Genomic DNA, 20,279 nt, shown 5'->3' with positions numbered 1-20,279 from the left:
TATTCCAGGGAAACCCATTGTGATATAATTTGTTCTGTTTTACCACTTCTTCGTTAAAAGCTTTTTGAAATCTGAAATAACTAGGTTTAAAGGATTTTTGAAATGATCTTATGATTTAATTTTTTTTTTTTTTTTTTTTTTGCAATAGCAAACCACATCCCAGTAGTGGAAGGAATTAACATTCCATGTAATGGTTCTGTCTTCCCTCCCTGGAAATGAAAATATATTCTTGTAGTTTTTGTGGTGTTGTGTGAATAAATGAGACCGTGGTTACAGCAAGAGTACAGTATGGCACATGGAGTGTATGTTGTGGGAAAAGTATGTGATGGAGTTATTTTTGTGTGAGATGAAATAGTTCTTTGATGCTACATTGACTTCTTTAGAAAGGTGATCAGATTTGACTGCAAAATTGGCTATAATTGAGCCATTGCAACTGGAAATGGTTAACATGCAGGCAATTTTTTAATGAAGTTTGTGTGTGTGTGTGTGTGTGTAAGTCTTCCATGTATGATCACACTGCCATTAAACTGTACCTGCAAAAACGGAGAATATGTGTCCTTCCCTTTGTCTCTGTGATTTGGGTTCTTTAAACATTGCATCAGGGCTTCCATTACACAACTGTGCAGAGCTGAACATCAGACAAGCATCTTTGCAAGTAATCATGCTTTGCATACTTTGGAGTTAGACATCACCAAAGTCCCAATCTCCATGTAACCAGAGTTACACCCAGGAGTTCTCACTCCTGAGTGTCTTTCCCTTCCTATCCCAGAGCTTTCTCATTTCTTGAGTCTCAGACACACTGAGAGCAAAGGTGAAATGGGAGCACCTTGCCATGATGGTTAATTCCTTCATGGTGTGTGCAGTGCAAACGCCATGAGTGACATAGGAAATTCTGTGCAGCCGTCAGATGTGAAGGTTTGTCCCCAGGCTTTGAAGGTCATATAAAATAGCACCATATTGTGGGCCATGCCTGAGGAGGAAGAGTAGCATTAGAACACAGGTGACCTGTCACTAGCAGGCCGGAGGGAAGGTTCTCGTCCTCGCTCTGACTATCCACTTACGAAACCTGAGACTGCTTCCTTGCTCTCTGTAATGAGCTCCCTGTGTGGGCAGAGGTGTTTCCTAACCAGCGGAGAGGCTTGGTGGCTGTGGTCTGTAGAAGGAGGTCTAATTTCCAGGCGCGGGCAGAACAGCTCTGTCATCAGTGGGGAAGTGTAGCCATTTCCTCTCATGTCCCTCTCTTCTCTCACTTGATCTCTGACTTGTCCCATTCCTAGGACATCTCTCAGTGTAATTTCACGACAGTCTGGGGGCGAGGGTTTTGAAGTGGAAAGTAGTTTATTAGATGAGACTGAGGAAAAGTTGATGAGTCGGTTAGGGAAGAGGGGGAAATAAAAAAGGGCGGGAGAGAAAGACAGTCTTGAGAAATAGTGATGAGTATGGTGCAAGGATGCAGAATATTCAGGAAGAGCAAGAATGAGCCGGGTTCCACGCCCCTGGCTGCTTGCGCTCCCAGGATTGTGCTTGTGTGCTTCTTTCTTTCTCTTTTGTTAATTCATTAAGTATTTCCTACTATGGTGGTTTCTTCCCAAGTATAAATGAGCTGTCTACTTTATACTGTCATAACAGGAATAGTTCTTGGTTCGTAGATCCACTTGGTGATCCAAAAGATTTTTGCCCTAGAGCAGCCAGTCTCTGGGAAAACTTCATTTTGTGCTGTTTTATCAAATGGTGCTACCTGATAAAACATATTCAAGCAATGTATGAAAAATAGACTTTTCAAAGTCATATATGTAGAAAATACTGAATGTGGTCTATGGTGTGTTGACACCAAAAATATTACTTTTATTATATCCTTGATATTTTAGCCACTGGGGTCAAAAGAACTGTACTTTTAGGAAAAGAGTACTTTCCTATGTTATATGGTTAGTTTTTTTTTTAAGATTTATTTATTTATTTGAAAGGCATAGTTGGCACAGAGACAGAGGGAGAGAGAGAGAGAGAGAGAGAGAGAGAGGTTTTCCATCCGCTGGTTCACTCCCCAGTTGGCCGCAATGACCGGAACTTAGCTGATCCAAAGCCAGGAACCAGGAGCTTGTACCATGTCTCCCACAAGGGTGCAGGGGCCCAAGGACTTGGGCCATCTTCTACTGCTTTCCCAGACCATAGCAGAGAGCTGGATTGAAAATGGAGCAGCTAGAACTGAAACCTGCACCCATATGGGATGCTGGCACTGCAGGCAGCAGCAGTTTTACCCGCTACACCACAGCGCTAGCCCCATGGTTAGATATTTTGAACATGGAAGTTGATGTTGGTTTATATCAGAGGGAAGTATAGATTAATATGAAACTTTATACCAACTGGTGATATGGGAATACATACTGTAGTGCCACTCTAAATATTAAGATTATCATGGCTGAGATTTGAGGCATCTAGTTAGAACAATTGGTATGTAAAATTTTATTTACTTTATTCTATTCTTATTTTTATTCATTTGAGAGGCAGAGAGACAGACAGAATTCCCTGGTTCATTTCACTCTCCAAATGCCTGCCATTGCTAGGACTGTGCTGGCCCAAAACTAAGATCTGGGAACTCAATCCAGGTCTTCCACATGGGTGGCAGAAACCCAATACTTGTGCCATCACCTGCTACCTCTCAGGGTCTACATTACCAGGAAGCTGGAGTCAGGACCTGAAACTGGGGATCAAATGCAGATATTTCAGTATGAGATACAAGTATCTCTTAACCATTATTCTGCTTCTGTGAATTTTCAAACCTGACGAATCTAAATATTTCCCAATCTCTAAATACCCAAATTGTCTACATTATTCATTGCATTCATCTATCGTTTGTAAATAAATATTTGCTTAAAACTTTTTTGTGTAACTGATAATGTAATATAGAAACAGAATGGAGAGTTAGTAAGTTAGTAGGATGCCCACATACAGTCAGATGTCTCTGGAGTGACCTTATTTCTTTCTGACCACATGGCTTTTTTTTCTTTTTTTAGATTTATTTATTTATTTGAAAGTCAGAGTTACACAGAGAGAGAAGGAAAGGCAGAGAGAGAGAGGCCTTCCATCTGCTGGTTCACTCCCCAATTGGCTGAATCAGAAGTGCAGCAGCTGGGACCTGAACCGGCACCCAAATGTGAAGCTGGCACCACAGACTGTGTCTTAACCCATTAAGCCACAGCAATGGCCTCAGATTCAGAAATATTCTGCCTGGAGGCCTTTAATATTTCTTGTAGTGCACTTCTACAGAATTCTTTCATATTTTGTGTCTGAAGTATATTTTTTTCCTTCATAATAAACACTGTTTATTGGTTTACAATTCCAAGTTGAAAGATTGTATTTTTCTTTTCCTTTCAATATATTTTTTAAAGATTTTATTTATTTTATTTGAGAGGTAGAGTTACAGACAGTGAGAGAGAAAGAGACAGAGAGAAAGGTCTTCTGTCCGTTGGTTCACTCCCCACGTGGAGCTGCGCCAATCTGAAGCCAGGAGCCAGGAGTATCTTCTGGGTCTCCCACATGGGTGCAGGGGTCCAAGGATTTGGGCCATCTTCTACTGCTTTCCCTGGCAACAGCAGAGAGCTGGATTGGAAGTGGAGCAGCCAGGACTCGAACCGGCACCCATATGGGATGCCAGCACTCTAGGTGGTGGCTTTACCCGCTACATCACAGGGCCCTCCCCACGTGGTGGTTTTAAAAAGCCTTTGTTTGTGGGGTGTGGGCACACATGCCTGTTGGTGGGTGGCAGAAGGGGAAGGGGGTTGACATTGCTCCACTCTTTACAGATAAATTACCTCAACTCACATTTTGATGAAAACACTTGTTTCTCATTGGTAGTTGAAGATAGAGTATAAATGGTCAGCCTGTCCAGTTCCTTGAGTTCACTGTAGAGGGGGCAGAAGGAGGAAGGGACAACTGGTGGAGGAGGAGGGACAGCCCCTGTAGGGTGGTGATGAAATTTGGAAGCCAGGCTTATGCTATGAATTCATTCTTTCCCACAGTCACTTGCCATGTGCAGGCACAGCTGTGGGCTCTGGGGAGAGAAGGTAGACACCACACCTGGTCACTGCCCCTGACAAAGGCTGGAGGGTCACTGCCACTCCCTTTTCCTCAGAATCAGGGTCTCAAGATGATCTGTCAGTCAGGCCTAGCCAGGGCCTGAAGAAGGCCGGAAAAGTCCTCTCTCTGTCTTCTCTCTACTTCATCCACATGGGCCTCAGACTTGAGTTGTAAAAGGAATACACAAGCGCTGTTTTTAGAATATTTTAGCTGTTTCTGCATGGGTTCCTTACCCCGTCCTCAGTGAGAAGTCAGCACTGTCAAACGGTGTGTGGATAGGCTGGCCAGAGTGAGGGGCCTGGCTGAAAAACCACAGGAACCAGGGAAGCCACAAAGGGCCAGGGAGTCCAGTTCTGATGAAATTGGGAGAGTGGGCAGGTGGGTGGGTGGGAATTGTTCTTGGGATTGCTGGCCCCAGAGGAGCAGGTGTATTAAACATTGTACAGTAGGTTAGTACTAGTTTTATTCTTTGTCATAGGTTTATTTATTTATTTATTTATTTATTTATTTATTTATTTTGACAGGCAGAGTTAGACGTGAGAGAGAGAGACAGAGAGAAAGGTCTTCCTTTTTTCCGTTGGATCACCCTCCAAATGGCCGCTATGGCCAGCGCGTTGCGGCCGGCGTGTTGCGCTGATCTGAAGCCAGGAGCCAGGTGCTTCTCCTGGTCTCCCATGCAGGTGCAGGGCCCAAGGACTTGGGTCATCCTCCACTGCACTCCCGGGCCACAGCAGAAAGCTGGACTGGAAGAGGGGCAACCGGGACAGAATCCAGCGCCCTGACCGGGACTAGAACCCGGAGTGCCAGCGCCGCAGGCGGAGGATTAGCCTATTGAGTCTCGGTGCCATCCTGTCATAGGTTTATTATTTGTCATAGCTAATGTGCAGTTTTTAAAAAATCTATTATTGTCTAAAGTAGACCTTGCCTTAGCCTGGGAACCCAGTTACCATTTTTAATGTTTCTTCAAGAAAAGGCATTCTAATTCTAAGGTCTAGACAGCTAATTAAAAACACATTTGTGCAGCACTGCCCACTCCTAGCATGGGATTTCTCTCAGTCATTGTGTTCAGTGGGTCCTCATTATCCTTTTCTCACAGCTAGCCTGAAGCCCTGGGAGGCCCATGCCATTTTACAGTTTTGTTTTGTTTTGGTGTGTTTAGTTTTTACTGTGTTTCCCCTCACTATGGTCTGATTTTTGGCAGTATCCTCCTAGACTCCAGGGGCCCATGCCCTTGTCCACTCCCCAGCAGCCACACATAGCAAAGCATCCTATTGCAGATGGAGTTCTAGGAGGGTGAATAATGCAGACTCTGACTGGCATCAGGACGCAGTTTCATGGTTAGATTCTTAAACGTAGAAGCACAGAGTTTTAAGAATTATTCTAATAGTTATATTAGATAGTGCTTTTGCCATCTTATATGTTACAAAGCACATGGATCATCCTTTTAAAATTGTTTATTTTTTTCTTAAGTCTTATGATAATGTCATCTGGGAATGATTTAATGTTGTCCACGTCAGTATTTTCTTTATTGAGCCAAAGGTGGTGTTTCATTTCCCGCTTGGAAAGAGAATGTATTGGAATCTCTCTCTCTCTTTCTCTCTCTCTCTCTCTCTCTCTCTCTCTCTCAATCTGTGTGTGTGTGTATATATAGAAAGATAGATAAAATATAAATATTTAAATCAAATGGGTTTGGATTTTTATAAAAGAGAGGGGAGAAAATCCATGGCTTTTCAAAAACTAGTCTCCTTAATTTTGTAACCCGACCAGCTATCCTGTGTCCATGCACTCGCAGCTCTAGCCTGCTTGGAACACTCATCTGTCCTCGGGTAGAATGTGTGCCTGTCCACCTTTGTGTTTCTCACTGCACCATTCCCGACTTTCCCTGCTTACCTCTCCACATCCCTTTGCCAGAATGCCCTACAGCAGCCCTCCTTCACAAATCCTCCTGGGCCATGGAACACTGGAATAGTTAGATCCCCCACGTGAACCCATTGTGCTTAGCAATTACTCGTGTGTTTCCTGGAACCATTCCTTTGGTAACTCTAGTCTTGAATTGTTTAAACTTGCATTGTTATTTACCTTTAGCTTTTTTTATACTTTTGTCTTCAACACTTGGGAATATCACATATATTTGTTGACCTGATGTGTAGTAAGAGACGATGCCTTTAATCTAGCATAATTTTGAACAGTGATATATTCTGGTTGTTAAAAACTAATAAAGTTTTAGGCCACGGTAGATTGCAGAAAGTTTTTAATGATCTTTCGCATCAGTTGGTCATAAGCTCAATCTATGTTGACTAAATTTAATGAATGAATCAAATCATTGAAACATTTAAGAGCACAAAACAAATATGAAATCAAGGTATCAGGAGATGTGAAATTACTCTTTTCTTTTCATTGTGCATGCAGAAGTACTAAAGTGAGAGTGGAATTTGAAAGGCAGTGTGGCGTAGTGAATGCCATGAACTGAGTTAGATGACCGAGGTTTTAGTCTTGGGTCTGATGCCAGTTAGCTGAGAGTTAGGAAAAGTACATTTTGTTTCCCAGTTCTCACCTTTTTTTTTTTTTTTAATGTATAAATTAAGAAAGTTGAATTATGTTATGTCTAAGGTCCTGCCTGATTCTGGCTGTAGATGCTACCTTATTCTGGGAATAGGTCAAGCAATTTCAAATAAATATGCATTGACCAGTAGTTCAACAGCCTCATTCTCGGATGGGTGTTTAGCCTAGTGGTTAAGACACCTGTGTCCCATATGAGAGTACCTGGGTTCTGTGCCCAATTCTGTCCCCTGATTCCATCTTCCTGCTTATCCTCACCCTGGGAGGCAGCATTGATGGCTCAAGTAATGGTGGATTTTTGCCACCACATGGGGGACCTGGATTGAATTCCTAGCCCAGCTATTGTGGGCATTTGGAGAGTGAAGCAGTGAATGGGAGCACACTCTGAATCTCTCTCTCTCCATCTCTCTCTAGTAAATAGAAAATATTAAACAAACCCTTATTTTATACAGTAATGTAAATCTTTTCCAAAAAAGACTTAAATGTTATCAGCACTTGCCAGATAGTAAAAATAACAGAATAATATTTAGTTCATTTTACTTTCTCTTATCTGCTCCATAAAGAATAGATGGAAGAACAGAGGAGCAAGGCGGTAGACATTTTAGCATCATCTTGGCAGTAGCACTCTTATTTACCACAGTAGCATACCTGTTTATTTATCTGGCTAGTCTTTGAATAATTAAGAATTAACTATTTTGTCAAAAACAGTATCAGTAAAAGAATGAAGTTATCTCAATTGCTCATTTTATTTATTATGTGATATGCAGCTTCTATTAAGTAGTCTTGGGTGAGTTTTTTGTGAGTATTTAGGTCTCATGTTTCTACATGTACCTTGAGAAGGTTGAGCTGTATAATATTTAAGGCCACTTAACTGAATGCTCTTATCTCCTAAAGTAGTGGCCTAGAAATCTGTCTAAACTCAATCACTTTGCTTATATTTATCTACAGAAGATATAAATTTTTATATCATTGCAAAACATTTTCACTTGTAGGAATTTCTGATTTGGATTTGGAAGTTGTCTTAAAATTTTTATGAAATTGCTAAAAATATGTGGGTCTTACAGTATAGGGAAAACAACAACAATAAAAAACTAAATAGTTTTGGTATAATTCCTTAGATAATCAAAATATTGATATGTAAAATTTTGCTTTTGTTATTTTTTCATGGAATATTGTCATTCTTAAACAAATACCTTAGTATGCTGTTTTATTTATGCCTAAATTTTACTTTATTTGTTTATTATTTATTAGGAAAAGAGAAAGAGAGAGAGAGAGAATGTCTTCATCCACTAGTTTACTACCTACAAGCCTGGAAACAGCTGAGTTGGTCCAGGCCAGAGGCAGGAACCAGGGACTCAATCCAGGTCTCCCATATGGGGGCAGGGACCCAACTTCTTGAGCCATCACTGATGCTTCCCAGGGTGCCCATAAGCAGGAAGCTGGAATTGGAAATAGAGCTGGGACTTGAACCTGGCACTTCTATACAGGATGTGAACATTCCAAGCAATATCTTCACTGTTGTGCCAAGCTCTCACCTAACCACATTTTAGTTAGAATGTTAGTTTTGGGATTTGAAAAACAAATGCGTAAACCCATTCAAAGAATTTGTGATTATGAACTGGAGCATTTGAAGGAGTAATTTTTTTGCTTCATTTTTGTTTGTTTATCAGAAACTTGGGCACAGATATGTATTGTTAAGGAATTTCATATCTTTTTGCCCACTCAAGTTCCCAGTAATATTACTCACAATAGCTAAGAGGTGGAAACAACTAATATGTCCATTCATGGATAATTGGATAAACAAAATGTGGCATATTTACATGTAATGGAATATTATTTAGGCTCAAAAGGAAGGAATTCTGATATATGCTGCAACATATATGCACCTTGAGGACAGCATGCCGAGTGTAATAAGCCAGTCACAAAATGACAAATAACATGGATTCTCCAAAGTATTCAAATGTATAGAAACAAAATGGAATGAAGGTTGCCAGGGCCTGGGTACAGGGAATACTGTAGAGCTGTCTAAAGCTATGAAGTTCACTTTTGCCAGCTAAAAACATTCTGTAGCTTGATTGCACTGCAATGTGAATACACCTATAACTGTACTATACACTTGCAAATGATGCAAAAGGGGGCAGGTATTTGGCAAAGCAGTTAATAGATCGTTCCCAATCCACATCAGAGTGCCTGGGATGGAGTGCCGGCTCTGATCCTGATTCCAGCTTCCTGATACTGCGCACCCTGGGAGGCAGCAGGCAATGGCTCTGGTTGAGTACTTGCCACCCACGTGAGAGACCCAATTGAGTTCCAGGTTCCTGGTGTCGGCCAGGCCCAGCCCTGGCTGTTGCAGGCATTTGGGAAGTGAACCAGTGGATAGGAAATATCTGTCTGTCTGTCTCTGTCTCTGTCTCTCTCTGCCTTTCAAATGAATAAGTAAATAATTTTAAAAATGATTAAGATGATACCTTTAATGTTATGTGTATTTTGCCACAATGTTAACATTTTTATGTGTTATAAAATTAGTAGTACATCTAGAAATTATCTTTTTTCAGTGTCCAATGTTAAACAGTTGATTCTCTTAGTATTTCTTTTTTTTTTTCAACTTAAAGTAAAATGGCTTTATAAAAAGAACACTTAGCTGTTGGTTTTTTTATTATTTTTATTTTTTTTAATTATTTTTTTTTTTATTTTTTTTGACAGGCAGAGTGGACAATGAGAGAGAGAGACAGAGAGAAGGGTTAGCTGTTGGTTTTTGAAAACATCCAAGTGACTAGAAAATAGCAAGAAAGACAATTTTGGCTTTGAAATTTGCTTTACTACAGTTTTACCAAGAACTCAGCAACCCTGCAAGATAGGACTTGAAGGCATTGTTATTTCCATATGCACTTTTTTTAAAAAAAAGATTTATTTATTTATTTGAAAGACAGAGAGAAAAGGAGAGACAGAGAGAGATCTTTATCCACTGGTTCATTCCCCATATGGCCGCAATGGCCAGGGCTGAGCCAAGAGCCTGAAACTCCATCCAAATCTCCCACGTGAGTACTGGGGCCCAGGTGTATGAGCAGGGAGTTGGACCAGAAGTAGAGCAGCCGGGACTCAAACCAGAGACCCTATGGGATGCCAGTATTGCAGATAGTGGCCTAACCTACTGCAACACAATGCCAGCCCCTCCGTATGTTTAGTACCCCCTAAGATTGGTAGAAATTGAGTAACCTACAGATAGTCACTATGGTAGAAATGGCTATAAACAGGTTGTTTCATCTCTAGGGCAGTGCTCATGTTTTATCACACTAACAAAGCAGAAAAGAAGCAATCAGGCTTCTAATCTATATCCCTCTCTTTTTTTTTTTTTTGACAGGCAGAGTGGGGCATTGAGAGAGAGACAGAGAGAAATGTATTCCTTTGCCGTTGGTTCACTCTCCAATGGCCGCCGTGGTAGCGCGCTGCGGCCGGCGCACCGCTCTGATCCAATGGCAGGAGCCAGGTGCTTCTCCTGGTCTCCCATGGGGTGCAGGGCCCAAGCACTTGGGCCATCCTCCACTGCACTCCCTGGCCACAGCAGAGAGCTGGCCTGGAAGAGGGGCAACCGGGACAGGATCAGTGCCCCGACCGGGACTAGAACCCGGTGTGCCGGCGCCGCAAGGCGGAGGATTAGCCTGTTGAGCCACGGCGCCGGCCTATATCCCTCTCTTACTCTACCTTTTCTTATGCTGCTACCCTGTCTACATCACTACTTAGAATACAAAATCTCAACAAAATCATAATACAATAAAAGATTAATATTTAGGAAGATGTGAAATGCTCAGAAGTACTGTAGGTTGTGCATGAGATAAAATTTAAAAAATGACATATAAACATTTGTGTGTTTCTGTACTCATAATGTGTGCATGAATATACAAAATTCGTATAATATGTAATATTAAAAATTACATGTAGTCTGAGAAGATGAAGTTGGCTTCCATATTGGTGGCATAGTAGGACTGAAAAAAAATATATTCAAAGTAAATTATGAAAATGTTTATCAAATTACATAATGTAAGAACTAGAAATTATTGCTAATTGATGAAAGGGTAATACATTCAGAACTGACAATGTTTTACCCAGTGGATATTCAGCTTATAGAACTGTCAAAACCAAGAGAAAATTATAGCCAAAGTTCTCATTCACATACACACACGCACACACACACACACACACTAATGGTATCCTCCCTGTTTTGCTAAAGGAAAACATTTCAGTTTCCTTAAACTTTGAGACCATTGATAGCACTGAGTAGATGTTTGGACATGGAGCTCCCAGATTAATAGAGGAGGAAGTATTATGACTCCCTTTGCCCATACACACAGCTGTATGTGAAGAGAGGGAGAGAACACTGCTTTCCTGGATTCTGATCTTGGCTTGCAGGAAATGAGGCACCGTCCTTCATCTGTTTCCCTTGACAGGTACTCATAGTTTCCCCCTTGGCCCCGTTCTCCTGTCCCTTATGTCTGACTTTTCTGAATTTGCCACTTCTTTTTATCAAGAATTCAGATCTCTTCTGCACATGGGAAGACTCATTGCCCTTTACTGAGCTTCTAGTATAGGACCATTCTGGACTGAAAGATGCGTCAGTAATGCACTTACACCACCTACATTTCATCTCATAGCATCACGAATTAGATGGTATGTAATCACCAATAGATGAAGACATAGACTTAAAACTACACAGCTAGCAAACAGCGGAGCTGGGATAGATTAAGATTGTTCCCTTTCCAAAGACAGTGATCTCTTTATAATGCAGCATAGCCATCCTGCTTGATTGTCTAGTAAATAATAATAGCATTTTTTTGTATGATTACTAAGTTCCAGGTGCCATGTCCAGTCCTTTATCTGTACCGTCACATTTAATCGTCAGGTTCCCTTGGATTAGATATCATTATCCCCACTTTCCAGGTGAGTGAACTGACTTTCCCTGTATTCTATTCATCTAATAATACTCATCTCCCCAAATTAAACCTCAGAGTAACTATCCTTCAGCTTTAATCACAAGTGATTTCGTTTCCTCATCCATGTTACTATCTTCTTTCTCTTGCAACTCCTTACTCCATTCTTACCTATCTGTGTTCTCTGAGAAATTTTGTATCTTCCACTTTCTATATTATGGTCTCCATTCAGGCAAACTTGCAACCAAAATTCTTTTTGTTTCTTCTGCTTTTTAATGTCTGTCCTCTCAGGCTGCTGGGATGACAGTTACATCTTCATTGGGTAAGATGTCTTTGCTCTCTTTTTGACGTGTTGTAGAGCTACCCTTGGGCCATGTGCTCCACGTGCCTTCAGACACTGCAGTTTTACCCTTCTCTTGCTGGTGAAGTCCTCCATTCCCTGCCTTCTGCCCCTCACACTGGAACATCACCTCGTCAGTATTTTTAGCCCCGCCTCTGCCCTGTCTGCCTCTGCATTCCGTGAACACTGCCCCTTGGTTACATGCCTACAGGTGCTCTTCCAAATTCAAATCCGCTCTCCTCTTTCTTGGGTACCTAAGTGGTAGAACAGAACTTCCCCCTCCTAAGCATCCTGACTAAATAGGAAACATGGAGATTTTGTTTAGGATCTGTGTTTTGTACCTAAAGTATATCAGATCACTAGTACCTGCCACATTATGTCTGGTTGTGTGGCGGCTTTGTTGAGTTCTGCCTTTTCACTTTGCTGATACACAAGCTCTTTTGCCTGGAGGAGTATGTTAAGCATCACACTGGTAGATTATAACCCAGAAGAGGCCTTAAGGTGTTATTTCATTTACTCCCTGTAATAGAGACACGATCTTTCTGACTCCTCTCTGTAACAGCTGTCTGTATTTTTCATTAAAGATTTCTTTTAACAAGTATTTAAGGACTTTTGTATGCCAGGCATTGTCACAGAGCTGCAGCAAGGAAGACAGGCTGTGGCCTTGGACCCTCAGGACAGTTATAATCAATGGAAGAAGACCTGTTTACCTCCTTAAGAGAAAGACTATTGTTTTTTTTGGGGGGGGAGTATTCTTTGAGTGCACAATGTGACATTGTATACTAATGGGTGACCTTTGTCGTTGTGTAGTCCGGAAGGGCAAATCATTTTTTAACCATGTCATCTAGTATATTGATGGTGATTAGTAGCCAGGTGTAAAAAGGGGGCCCGGAGGAGGGGGGGGGAGGGGGGGGAATTGATACGCACTTGTTGGTTTTAACTCTCACTTATGGAAGAAGGATGGAAACTTTCAGATAGTAGTGTCTGATACATACTTCTTGATGTCTTGAATATACTCCTGAAACTACTCAAGGTTTAGTGATTTTTAGACTTGTGTGGTTTTTGTTTGTTTATGGTCGGTTAAACATATGTAGGTTCTGTTTAGAAGACAGAAGAAGTGACTGGTTGGTTTAGGTAGAATTTAGGAACAAGCCAAACACACCTTGTTTTATGACTCATTTTCTTGGTGCTTACAATTGGCTCACACTTCTGAGTCCACTGAAGCAGTGCTTTTTAGATTTTCATGTGTGATCCCCAGGCTCTTATTCAGATGTACCTTTTGGTATATTCACTCTAGGACGAGGCCTAGACCATATTTTGAATAGCAATGGCTGAGAATATTCTAATTTCTTTTGCCATCAAAAACTATGTAATATTGTGGAAAAAGAATTTTAAAATGTGCTTATTAGTCTAAAATGCAAAGGATGGCTTGTGTTTTCATAGGACATTTGTTGTTATTCACCCTAACGGGAGCATTGTGTATCTTTTAGAACCATATTATATTCATCAGTAACTGTTGCTCATCTGACCTGAATCAAAAAGGCAATAATTTAGATAATGCTGCTGTCATTCCCATTTTACAGATGAGAAAATAGTGACTCAGATGACAGGGCTGGAGAATGGTAGAGCTAGACTCAATTCTCAATTCAGTGTTGTCTCACCCACTCCCTCTGCCACGTGCTACTGCTTGCTCCAGGTGACTTCCCAAGCTGTAACCTGAGATGATTTCCTACGCTAATCTTGTCTTCCTTTTCTTTAACTCTTCTAGGAATTTGGACATTCTAAAATTTTTTAATTTTACTGATTTTTCTTTTGGGGCATGACAGTAAACTTTAATTAATTAATTTACTTGGAGAAGGAAATTCATTTTGACTGGCAGAACGCATAGGTTCCAAAAAACTTAACAGAAGTCAGCCTTTCAAAAAAGAAAAAAAACACCACAGCACTTCCACTAAAGTTTTTGAAGAAGTTGCTTTAATAGACACAATGGTAATTTGTTGTAACTATTAATTATAGTTGTTTGTATATAAGTAGAGGTTACTTTAAAACTGTTGGATTATACGTACTCTGTATTAAAGTCTGTTTTATGTTATCTTTTAAAAGTTTTTAAAACTCTCTACAAAATTTAAAAATTCAATTATTGAGAATTTTAATGTGTTTGATATCCTGAATGAACATTGAATCATAAATTATAATGTCTCCTCAATATTTTTTATAAAATATTCTACTTTCTCAGTATAAACTATTCTCCTGAGCTTATTTTTTTTTTAAAAGATTTATTTGTTTATTTGAAAGGCAGAGTTATAGAGAAAGAATCATAGAGATCCTCCATCTGCTAGTTCACTCCCCAAATGGCTGCAACAGCCAGGGCTGGCCAGCAGCCAGGAGCTTCTTCCAGATCTCCCATGTGGGTGCAAGGGCTCAAGCAGTTGGGCCATCTTCTGCTGCTTTCCCAGGTGCATTATTAGGGAGCTGGATTGGAAGTGGAGCAGCTAGGACTCGAACTCGAGCCCATATGAGATGCCAGCATTGCAGGCAGTGGCTTAACCCGTGAGTTTAATGATTGATGACAATTTTTTTTTTTCTAAGTTTAGTTCGACTCTTCTCTTCGAGGAGAGAGGAGGCTATAGTGGTTTGATTGCTATTCTTACCAATGACAGTTGCAACATTTGGTGAGCGACACTGTACCTGTGCGTGTATGGCCTTATTCCTCTCAACAACCCTGTTACCATCTGTAAGGCCAGAGGGATTCAGTAGCTCCTGGGTTTTATTCGGCCTATAAGTGAGGATTCTAAAACCGGTAGTGTGACTTGAGAGTCCACATTTAGACCCTCCACCGCTCTCCAGGAGAGGAGAACAGGCCCGCAGCTTGTAAAGTCTTGACTCTTAAGGGGAGAGGGCCCTGTCACTCCTGACGAGACACCTGTGTGACGACGTGGAGTGGGGATGTGGTGAGCACAGCAGAAGGGAGGTGGTGACCCTGTGCTGGGAACATTCACATGCTGTAGTTCATTTAATCCTCACATAGTAACCCTGTGAAATACTTACTCCCTCGTGAGGAAGAAGAAAGCACAGAAGAAAAGAACAGTTATCTGCAGCCACAGGTGTTGCTGCCTGCCACAGCCTTGCAGAAACGTTCTGTTCACTTGGAGTCTGGCTCATCATTTTCCCTTTCCCAGCCTCTGGTGGATTTGCTGCCATTTCACCTAATCTTCCCCGAGGTTAAATCCTTTCTCATTTATTCTCTTAAACCATGTGCTCTTTGCCTTGCGACCTCCAACTCTGATGTGGCTCGGTCGCCAGTGATGCCTCTGTGGGTCTGGGTTCACCTGTTTCATCCAAGGTCTGTCTTGTCACATTTTACTCTGACATGGATCTCGACTTCCCCAAATGCTACCAGCTAGGCCAGAAATCTGGGAGTCATCCAGCACTTTTCTGGCACTCTGACCTCTCACGTCCGTATGTGCCTAAGGATTGGTCCTCACCCCCTTCCTGTCTGCCTGCCTTTCCTGCACTGTGCAGGCCCCTGACTCCAGGTTTCCATCGCCTCTTGCGTCACAGGGACTCCAAGTCCGGCTGCCTGTGAGTATCACCCGTGCGTCTCTGAGATTGTGGTGCTCAGCCCCACTTGCACAGTACATCTGCGCTGGGGCCTGGACATCTTTATTTTAACAAGGACACGATTCACAGACAGGAGTTGGGATCCCACCAATGGGAGTTGGGATCCCACCAATGGGATCACTTCCTCTTCAGCCTGTCCCCCCCAGCCTCCACCAAGAAACCAATCAGACGCCAGACTCCTCAGCTTATTTTGTTATCCCCCTAAGCCTTTCCACAGTCACTTCTTGTCCTCTCCCTCTTCCCTTGGATCTGTTCTCTGCTTCAGGCCTGTTTGTTTTCAGACTAAGTTTTTTACCTCTTGCTTCGGGGTTGTGTATGCATTCAGGTATCTCATTTAAGTATCTCTTGTCATTTTGCTAAGGGAACTCGTGAAGCTCTCTCTAATCCCACCCTCTGAAAAGAGGAGCCCTTTCTCTCTGCCTGTCTGCTCGTCAGACTTCTCGTCTTTGAGACGCCTGCCTTGTCTCTTCTCCTGTCCTGAGTGGGCTGAGGACCCGCCTGTGATGCTGCCCTCATCTCCCAGTGTAGCAACTGAGTTTTCCTGTCTGCTTCTTCCTCCAGCCCTGAGAGTTCAGGGAGCTAGGAATCTGCTCCAAAACACTTGGCTCTGAGTGGGTGGCGTTTCTGACTTCAAAATCTGCTCTGCTATTCTATCATGCTGTGTGAGTTTATCATAGAAATGAGACGAAGAATAAAAACCTGTTGGCATATGCTCAAAGAGCCCATTTTCAGATGGACCGTTTTCCTTCCATTTTTATAAAGGTACAATTCTGCATAAAAAACTGACTCCTTTCAGTGATCAGTTTGCAAGTCTTGACAAACACAGTTGTAACTATTATGAGGTCTTTTGCTATAAATAGAATTGTGTGCTTGCTAAGGAAGTTAATGTTTGTACACAGATCAGTTCCACTGGACATGAGCTTTATGAAACAGTCAAAATAGTCTCAGTAGAAACCCTTTCCTGTAAGGGTTAATTAAGCAAATGTATTTTATTAATTCCCATTATTAAAATCTTTTAATCTTGGGGCCCAGCAGTGAAGATATTGCTTGTGATGCTTGCATCCCCCATCAGAGTGCCTGGGCTCAAGTCTCGCCTCTGCTTGTGATCCATCTTCCTGCTAATGTGCACCTTGGGAGGCAGCAGATGGTGGCCAAATTATTTGGATTCCTGCCACCCACATAGAAGACATAGATCGAGTTCCTGGCTGCTGGCCTCAGCCTGACCCAGCCCTGACTGTTGCAGGCATTTGGAGAGTGAACCAGCAAATATAAGAGATCTGTTTCTCTCTCTCTCTCTCTCTCTCTCTCTCTCTCTCTCTCTCTCTCTCTCTCTCTCTCTTCCTCCCCTCCCTCTCTTCCTCCCATTGCACTGCCTTTTAAATTAAATAAAATGTATTTAAAAAGTATTTTACCTCCGGTGCCGTGGCTCAATAGGCTAATCCTCCGCTCGTGGCGCTGGCACACCGAGTTCTAGTCCCGGTCGGGGCGCCGGATTCTGTCCCAGGCGCTCTTCTTTCTGTCCAGCTCTCTGCTGTGGCCCGGGAGTGCAGTGGAGGATGGCCCAGGTCCTTGGGCCCTGCACCCGCATGGGAGACCAGGAGAAACACCTGGCTCCTGGCTTCGGGTCAGCGCAGTGCACTGGCCACAGCTCGGCACCTGCAGTGGCCATTTGGTGGGTGAACCAACGGTAAAGGAAGACCTTTCTCTCTGTCTCTCTCTCTCACTGTCCACTCTGCCTGTCAAAAAAAAAAAAAAGTATTTTACTCTTGAGCTTGATTTGCTGTCATGTTTGGCTTCAGATTTACTTAAATTTAATTGAAAACTAGGATGGGGTACCTATTACCAAAGGAGACAGTTCCTTCTCCATACAGAAGGAAAAACCCAGTGGTTACAAATTTTCCAGGGGCCTGGCGCCGTTGCACGGTAGATTAATCCTCCAACTGCAGCGCTGGCATCCCATGTGGATGCTGGTTCTAGTCCTGGCTTCTCTGCTTCCAATCCAGCTCTTTGCTATGTCCTGGGAAAGCAGTGGAGGATGGCCCAGATGATTGGGTCCCTGCACCCATGTTGGAGACCAGGAGAAAGCACCTGGCTCCTGGCTTCAGATCAGCAGAGCTCCAGCCATTGTGACCATTTGGGGAGTGAACCAGGGGAGGAAAGACTTTTCTCTTTGTCTCTCCTCACTGTCTGTAATTCTGCCTTTCAAATAAATAAATAAAATCTGTAAAAAAAAAAAAAAAAGAAAATTTCCAAATTTAGATGAAATTTTACTCTACCTTCTTCCCATAAGTTCTAATTCTGCCTTGTCAAAATAGAGAATAACTAATTTCTTGTGAGTTTTGTCGTATTTGATGAATTTCCTTGCTTTGCCAGGCCAGATAACCCTTACTCCTTTCCTTCCCGTGTCGTGGCTTCCACAGCATCCCTGGGCCAGGCCTCACAGACACAGCAGCTGATGGAGTGTGAGACTTGGCTCATCTTGGGGACTCTCGTCATTCTGGCCACTTAGGGAACTTTTCCATGTCTCTGTTATTTTCTTTCCATGAGGGAACAGTGTGCCTGCACTTTGGAGAGAAATTGTTGGGAACTTTTCTCCCTTGAAATTGATGTGTATGATGACTGAGCAGCACGGGAGTGGCTGCTGGGACGCTTGCAGCTTTTGCTCTGCTTGTTTGGCATGGCTCTTGAGGTCTCTGAACCTCGTTTTTAAAATAAAGGGGTCATTTCTAAATCTAAAATTTTACAATTCTAGTTTAAATAAAGGCTTATATGACAACATGGAATACTTAAAATTGTTATAAAACAGACTAAAAATAAAATCAAAACCATTAAGAAGAGATACACAATATGTTAATAAACATACTCATATTAACTGTGAAATATAAAAGTAAAATAGTTTGGCTAGAGTCATATTTGTGTCATTGTTATACTAATAAAAAAGCTTTCGAAAGAAAATAATAGGAATTTTACCTAGGGGTCAGCACTCTGGTGTAGTGGGTTAGACCGTCTTTGTGCCATGCCGGCATCCCATATGCGTGCTGGTTGGAGTCCCGGCTGCTCCGCTTCTGATCCAGCTCCCTGATAATGTACTTGGGAAAGCAGTGGAAGAGGGCTCAACTGCTTGGGCCCCTGCACCCACATGGGAGATCCAGAAGAAGCTCCTGGCCATTTTGGGGAGTGAACTAATGGATGGAAGCTCTGTCTGTCTCTCTCCCTCTGTAACTCAAATAAATAAATATTTAGAAAAAAAATTACCTAAAGATCTTGGTGCTAGTCAACAAAAGAATTTTACTTCGGTGCTCATAGGAGGAATAGAGTTTGGAATTTTTTCCCCCTAAATAAGTTCATGGTATGAGATTCTATCCATGACTGTGTAGGATTGTCATTCTAATATGTGTGATCTCATTTGGACCCATTGTAACCCAAATGAATAGAGGATTTATCTTATCTTTAAAATACATTTAAACATTTGGAAATTGGAGAAATTATTATTTTAATGTGTTCACAGCTTACATAAAATGTATCAAGCTTTAGTACTAGTGATTTTCTGTTACTATTTTAGTTCCCCCACTTTTTTCCCTGTTTTTGGTCTAAGACTTAAACATGGTAATGATGAATTTTTATTGTCACTGTATGTCACTGTGGTGACACTCAGTCTTTCTTTTCAATAGACAAGGACACTTATGAGAGAAGTCTAGGATAATTGAATGCCATCAGAAGCACTAAAGACAATGTTAATGCAAATGAATTCAGAAAGATGCATAGCTTCTATAGTAATCTGTAAAGACATGGGGCAATTTCATACAAGTGTTTGAATTGAATGGGAGTTGTTATACTGTGGTTTAGGTGCTGACACTTAATGCAACTTCCATAATAATTATAGGAGATAGCTTTTTGTTTGTTTGTTTGTTTTGAGAATGCTCTGTCCCTTGTGAACCAAAAAGGCTAATTTGAGAAGGGTATGATGTGAAATGTGGCCTCTTATAGGCTGATTTAATAAGTAGGGATTTAATAAGTAGTTAATGAATGAATGCATGAGTTGCATTGTTGGGCAAAGAAGTGAGAGTGTTGTTTCCTCCCCTGAAGTGGGCAGTGAAGTAAAGGACACTGGAGCCTTCAAGAGCATACACATACTTACTAACTACTAGATTGCAGTGTTGTTGACTAGGCTAAAGCTGTTACGCCAGCATAGAGGAGGGTCCAGGGAGAGCTGTAGGAAAGGGTTGAAGGACACTGAAGAACCCTGGATAACAGCAAATGTACTGTTGGATTTGGCAGGAGAGAGAGAGAATGAAGACTAATCTGAGAACATTATCTACTCTTCCTTTTTTCATCAAATAAATGTTTAGGCACCTTGGTAGGACTTGCAATACAAGAATGAAAGCCCATCCCCTGCCTTCAGGGAGATTACAATGCAAAAGGAGACCAAAAGGCAGTGTGATGCGGGCTGTAATGGAATAAAGACTCTCGCAGGTTGCTTTGGCTGAATAAAATGAGTCCTGTGGTCAGCTGACATCTTCTTGATCCTGGGGTGGGCATTTAGCCTAGCGGGTGAGACATCCCCATCTCATATCAGAGTGCCTGGGATCAGTCCCAGCTCCAGCTCCTGATTCCAGCTTCCCGCTGATGCAGACCCTGAAAAGCAGAGGTGATGACTTTAAGTGACTGGGTTCCCGCTATCTAATCCAGGGCACCTGGATAGTGTTCCCAGCTCCTGGCTTTGGCCCAATCCAGCCCTGGACGTTGCAGGCATTTGAGGA

At 42.0% G+C, this 20,279-nt stretch overlaps 1 protein-coding gene across 2 annotated transcripts in view; it reads left to right on the top strand.

The window, feature by feature from the left end:
• Positions 1-20,279, top strand: part of ELOVL4 (ELOVL fatty acid elongase 4) — a 77,139-nt gene that overhangs the window by 40,241 nt on the left and 16,619 nt on the right. The gene's annotated exons all lie outside the window — the stretch shown is intronic.

The sequence above is a fragment of the Lepus europaeus genome, chromosome 3, assembly GCF_033115175.1.
Source record: "Lepus europaeus isolate LE1 chromosome 3, mLepTim1.pri, whole genome shotgun sequence".
NCBI classification, from domain to species: domain Eukaryota; kingdom Metazoa; phylum Chordata; class Mammalia; order Lagomorpha; family Leporidae; genus Lepus; species Lepus europaeus.
Note: the sequence above shows the minus strand (reverse complement) of the source record. Positions and strands in the feature narration are given on the sequence as shown.